Source organism: Podarcis tiliguerta, assembly GCF_965153285.1.
Source record: "Podarcis tiliguerta genome assembly, chromosome: 3".
Lineage (NCBI taxonomy): Eukaryota > Metazoa > Chordata > Lepidosauria > Squamata > Lacertidae > Podarcis > Podarcis tiliguerta.
In genome coordinates this window covers 29,894,068-29,900,067 of record NC_139536.1, presented here as the reverse complement: position 1 = coordinate 29,900,067, position 6,000 = coordinate 29,894,068, and positions in this window count along the sequence as shown.

Sequence of the window (6,000 nt, the reverse complement as noted above, 5' to 3'; positions counted from 1 at the left end):
CAGATCTTTGGAGAGGCTGCAGGCGAAAGGAAGCAAAACCCTGAAGAAGGGAAAGCCCGCAACTGCTAGCACACAAATTGACAAAACACTGTGCTCATCCAGCACCACAACAGCATCTCTGGCTTGTTTTCCTCCCGTATTTCGCCTTTAGAGAGGCAGCTCGAAGAATACAAAGCCGGATTAGACAGCCTCTATAAAGAGCAGCAGCATCTGGCATTACACTAGATGGGATAAGTATTAGGATAGCTCCGCATTGTTGGAACTCAAAAGATTTAAGCTGATCCCCAGCTGAGGGCCAGAAGGAATCCATACTCTGCCATCGGAGAATATAATATGATTACACTACATACAGAAAGAGGATTTACACCTCCCTTGGAAAGAGACATTGATAGCAGCTTTGCTAACTCTCATATCTGATTGGATGAATCTCCAGTTTTTAAGTAGAAAAAACACAGCAAGAGATTCAGAGCATTTAGCTTAGGCGGGCAATTAATTTGATCACACTAGTAACAGAACAGGTGGAGGATGCACCAAAACATGTTTGTTATGAAGTTATTATTGAGAAAGATGCATCAGCCCTTGAGAAGTGGACATCAGCTCACAGGAGTTACCCATTAATGGTTTGGACATGCAAGGAAGTTTGGAGTTTGTCCTCAGGTTCCCCTTTGCTCTTCCATCCTTCAAGCCACTGGCAAATGAAACCAAATATGCTGCTTAGAGGGGTTCAGCCCATTCTTGCTACTCAAAGAGTAAATACCTTCCACTCCGGGCAAAGGAGGATGCAAGCCTGACACAGTCCTTCATCAAGCACTAATCTCTCACCAGAGCAGGGTGCCCCAAATTTCTGAGTTCATTAACCCCGCTATGAACTTATAAAGTTATCACTGACTCCAACCCAAGTTCTTAGAAATGTAAATGAAATCAAGTCAAGACATAGCTATATTTAAGAGGAGTTTTGGAATTATTTTTTGCCACTGTAAACAAAAGTAGAGCACCTGAATACAGTATTTTTTAAAAGCAAGAAAGCAGCACGGTCTGAGAATACTGTTGCATTATGATATCATCTTATTAAATAGGGAGGTTCCTCACTGGAGGAGCACTTTTTATATACCCTTCTGAGGCCCATAGCTCCTAAGTAATTTTTTCACACTGTGCCTCATGAACTCCTTTTCTGCCACGTTTGACTCTGTTTCAACCCTTAGTCACCCTCTGGGCAGTCCCACTGACTTGTGGTGGGGTCAGTTTCAACTTCTTTGGGAAACCCTGCACTAGAGAGCACACAAAGCTGGTTATAAGTGTAGCTTCTGAGCCTCAAACCTTTTCTCTCCACCCTACAAATACCCGTTACAAAAAAAGCCCCAAACCCTTAAAGCAAAGCCCAGCCCCTTCTCCCCCAAACCACAAAGGGCCTCCAGTTTTTTGGTTTCTGAATTTCCAAGGAAGAGGAGATGCACGCAAAAAGTACAAACAGGCAGGCAGGGAGGGAGGTAGGTCATGAGAAACATCTGATATTGATCTCTGTTCTCTTAATCCTAAATCATAACAGTGTGAAACCAGAGCAAGTATCAGAGCTGTAGCATCCATCTGGAATTCACACTGGTTCCTCTGCTTCATGTTGAACGAGGAAAGCGTGTATCGTTCGTTACATGCAAGAAGGGAAGAAATTACATGTTTGTGAAATCAGAATAGCCTCTGTGATGATGGCGCAGGCTGCACCAGAGGTATTGACCAAGTCAACCGATTTCCCATCAAGATGTATTTGAACTCCCTGTTGTTGTCAACGAAAGAAACAAAGAGCTGCATTCAGCTGGGATGCCGTCCAAAGTGCAGGCCCTGTCAGCCTCCCTCCCCTTTGGCAAGCACTTCGGGGGCAAGGCGGTGGCGTGAGCGTTTTGGAATGTGAACCAGGAAGGTGCCATGACGGACAAGAGCAGCTGCTGCCAGCTAAGGGGAAGGAGAGCGCCAAAAGCTTCGTTCTGTGTAATGAGGTGCGGCGATGATAAACACACTCTTAAGGGGATTCAGAGTGCAAATAACACTTGGTGGAGCGAGCAGAGAAGCCAAAGGACAGCAAGGAAAGGAAGAATTCAGACCAAATGTCAGGAAAATAAATTGCTGCAATATCCATTAGGCTGGAGCCTTAACTTTTCCCCCCAAGGGAAAGGAGGAGAAGCTTCATTTCTGTGCAATTAGGGCTGTATTCTTTTTCATGGCAATAGATTGCGCATTTCATGGTCCATTCGCTCCTCCCCTCCTCAGTTGCCAAGTCCTAAAATGGACCCTCATGCAAGTGTTTCAGGAACAAATATTTTTTCACAGGGAACTGATATTACACAGGCCTGGGGAGGATTTCACACAAATTATGAAATCCTTGATGCCTGTCGGGGAAAGAAAGAAAAAGATGACCCTGACTGCAAAATGTCAGGCCATGATGTGTGAATCACTTGTCCCCTTCGCGAGGAATGTTGCATTTCTTTCAAAAGAAGACATGAAGAGAATCCAGGTCTGAAGGCTTTAAGTAGATCATCTACCTGTCCTCGCCTACGATCACAGGGTTCAGTTTGTAGATGGATCACGTTGTGGCAGCTCACTGTCAAAGGGTATAATTTGGAAACTGAAAACTGAAATACCTTGAATTGATGCATGCCAATTGGACCAAAAATAAAAATAATTATTCATCCTGTCTCAAGGCAGAAAGATCCCTTAGCAACAAGCATATCCTGTTAATCAAAAGCCTAAATCAGAACAAAGGCATGCCTACCGTTTCAACAAAGTGTTGGTGTCAGGGGTTCAGGAGCAGAGTCACAGGAGAGGGAGGAAGTGGAGAGCGAGGGGGAGGAGTCCGAAGGAAATGTCAGCGAAGACAGCAGTCCGAGGTCTCTGAGTCTCTCCAGTGACTCGGAAGATTCACAGAAAGGGGCCCCCATAGTCAGGGCAAGGGGAGTGCCCAGGGGAGCACCTCGGGAAGAAGGGGCCAGAGGGGACTCAGAGAGTAGCAGCTGGAAATCCGGACCAGCGTCCCCCCCAGAGCGCAGTAGGGGGGAGGAGTCCCAGGCATCGGGATCAGGGGGCGCGCGGGCAGCGGGAGAACGTGAGGCAGGAGGGACCACACCCTCGTCAGGGAGCGAGGAAACGGTCATCAGGAAAGTTAAACGCGCGCGCGCGCCAAGTTCAAATGTACAGGAGGGCGGCAAGGTGGGCAGCCCGGGTAGGGAGCCAGGTCCTAAAGCCCGCCGAAGAGAGGGGGAGGAGTCAGAGGGGTCAACGTCTGCCTCAGAAGAGTCCAGGAGGGAGGAGACCCCTGGGGGTAGTAGGACCCAGAGGAAGAGAGAGAGAAGGAAGAGGTGGAGTAAGATTAGAGTCTTAAACTGGTGCGCAGGGGGCGGAGACTCAGACGGAGCTTCGCCGGTCTAGAGTCCAGATGTAGGGCTGGGACGCTGAGGCTTTGAAATGGAATCTATTCTTCAATAAAGACTTTGATACTTTACTACCGGCTAGCGTTGGTCCTTGGTGAGCTGGGACCCGGAGCCAGCCCTGACAGTTGGTAAAAATACAGGAAGGAAGCTGAAGATTAAAACAAACCGGGGAGATTCTTTTGAAGTTTGATAGCACCTCTTGACCATGCTGGCTTCTGTTGCTAGGGGCAGCAGACAGGACATGCGGAGAACGGCGGGTCAATTCAAACACTACGACTGTCACATGAAAATGCTGCCACATGACAGAAGCTCTGCAAAGGCCATCATGCTAGAAAGCTGCTCCTTGGCATGTGGATCACTCCATTACAGAAGACTTGCTTCCATCATAGGCAGAGCAGGTTCCAGCTACTCCGCCCAATTCCCCTTCTCAGAGGATCACGGTGGGTGAGGCAGCCTGGCAACACTTTCTTCTGCCATTAGCTGAGCAAGGTCTTGTTGCTGGGCCCTCTTCCCTTGCCTCAGAGGTTTTCAGCGGCTCTGCTGCCTACTAGGCAGGAGCCAAAGGGAGTCACTGAGGGGAGGGACATAGGAAGCTGCCTCAAAGTGAGACAGACAATTGGGTCCACTCATTCTGCTCTGCCTACACTGATTGGCAGGAGCTTCCAGGGGTTTCTCTTTCCCAGTCCTACCTGGTGACAGGATCAAGCCAGCAGTAAATTATACTGAGCAATTTGGAATTAACTATTGGCAAAAATGCAAACAGTACAGGAGTGGCCGGTCTAATGAGCACAGCAACTCATCTCTGGCAGGTCTGAAGCAATTGCGGAGGCTGAAGGCCCCCGCTTTCCCACAGCTTCCTAAGTTCCCTCCTTTTCAGGGTTTTTGCCAAGCAATCTGAGACTGTGCCTGCTCCTCTGCCCTCTTCATGCCTCTCCCAATTCTGGGAAGCAAGGAGAGAGGGGAACTTGTTGCAGCAGGAGGGGGAGACACCCGTGCCTCTTCACCAGCCAGATTCATCTCTGCCTCTTGGCCATCCCCCTCTCCTGTCCTGCTTCAGCTTCTGCCTTTGATTCTGGACTGCTCTCTGCCACAGACTCTTCCTGCTCCTTCAGCCCTGTTACCTCTTCAGCTTTTGTTATGTACTGAGTTGAATAGGATCCAAAAGGCAGTATTCTGATTGGTCCTAGAACAATAGGATTCAGAATGCAGCAGTCTGATTGGTCCTAGAACAATAGGGTCCAGAATGCAGCAGTCTGACTGGTCCACAGGAGCCACCCAATCCAGCTCCAGGTGGAAGTGAATCCGCAACCTGATGGGCCTACAGGTGAATCCCAGAATTAGCCAATCACGTGGGGCCCATTGTGTAAATAATGTTGACTCCGAGTATATTTCAGCTTTTGACATCTCCGCCTCACTCCTTCAGACCACTCATTGTTGTCCCACCACCAACCCCAGGACTCTGAGCCTTCTTCCCTTGGGGGCTCCTCACACCGTTCCTCTGTGCCCAACCAGTTCGTGACAACTGGCGGTGCCAGGGATAGAACCTGGGACCTTCTGTATGCAAAGCTGATGGTCTGCCGCTGAGCTATGATCCTTCCCCAAAGACCAAGGATGAGAATGGGAAAAGCTGCCTGTATAATCCCAGAACCATATGGACACAGTGTTATTCCTCTGTCCAATATTACATTTCATTGCAATTGTATTGCGATAACTTTTTGTAAGCTGCTTGGAGAGCATCTAGGAGCTATATAGTGGGGACAGAGTTCTAAGTAAGTTAGCAATCCAGTGGAAAGTCTTCAGTGCCAATGTGTTCACTGGGACAGCTGACATTCATGTTGAGAGCCTCCTCCCACACGGTCATAGCAAAGCATGGGTGAACAGTTTTAAATATTCTGGGCCCTGAACAGGGAAGCATTACTATGACAAAACTTCAAGCAAATTGGCAAGATCTGATTTGTAAATTTTAGTGCCACAACAAAAAGGTATCTCCTGTATTAGGTACAAATTCTGTGCACACCAATCAAATTCTAGGACACTTTTACAATGCATACACTGAGAAGTAAGCGGTATATGTTCTCGCAAGATCTTCAGAGCATCCACAATTTCCCAGGCAACAATTTTTTCACTGGCATGTCCTAACACAATTCTTAAAGGGACCAGGCTCAGTTCAAATACAGGTCACAGCACTCATCCTGTTACAGGCCGGCAAAAACAACACGAGCTTCCTTAAACTAGCCTACAAGTAACCCTTTCACCTTGGAGTTACCTATAGGCGATCAACAGTTCAGGACATCCTGTGTCCTGAACTTTGAAAATCGTGCTCTTTTGGATTGAGGTTTTGTTTTTGACATCACTGCTTTCAAAGAATATTCTTGTATTTTAGACTAATGTACCAAAGTTGGCTGCTTCTGCCAAAGATGATTTAGAATTAATACTTAAAAACACATTTTCATTTGGAATGCAACACTTAGGAATGCTGATCATGGATGGTTGCTGAAAGCGGGCCCAATTTTATTCTTTTTGCATTAACCATTTTGAGATTTTATTATAATCAAATGGTATATAAATGTTGTGAAATAAATAT